A 262-nucleotide genomic window follows, 5' to 3' on the forward strand; every position below is an offset into this window, starting at 1 on the left:
TCGCACGGAGCCGGAAACCCTCCTCCTGCCCCCCGCCCGCGGCTCGCAGCCTCTCCTCACCGGAGGCCGCCCGCCACCGCCACAGGTGAGCCGAGTCCGGGTGGCGCCCCGCGCCGCGGCGGGGAGGAGGGAGCGGGAGCCGCCGCGGCCGCCCCGGGGACGTCTCCGCGCTAAATGGCGACGGGAGCCCGAAACCGACACACAGGAGGAGGGGGGAGGGGGGAGGGCCAGCGCCGCGGCCACGCCCCCTTCCGCGCCCGCC

Source organism: Haliaeetus leucocephalus, unplaced genomic scaffold, assembly GCF_000737465.1.
Source record: "Haliaeetus leucocephalus isolate CR32 unplaced genomic scaffold, Haliaeetus_leucocephalus-4.0 Scaffold206, whole genome shotgun sequence".
Classification (NCBI taxonomy): domain Eukaryota; kingdom Metazoa; phylum Chordata; class Aves; order Accipitriformes; family Accipitridae; genus Haliaeetus; species Haliaeetus leucocephalus.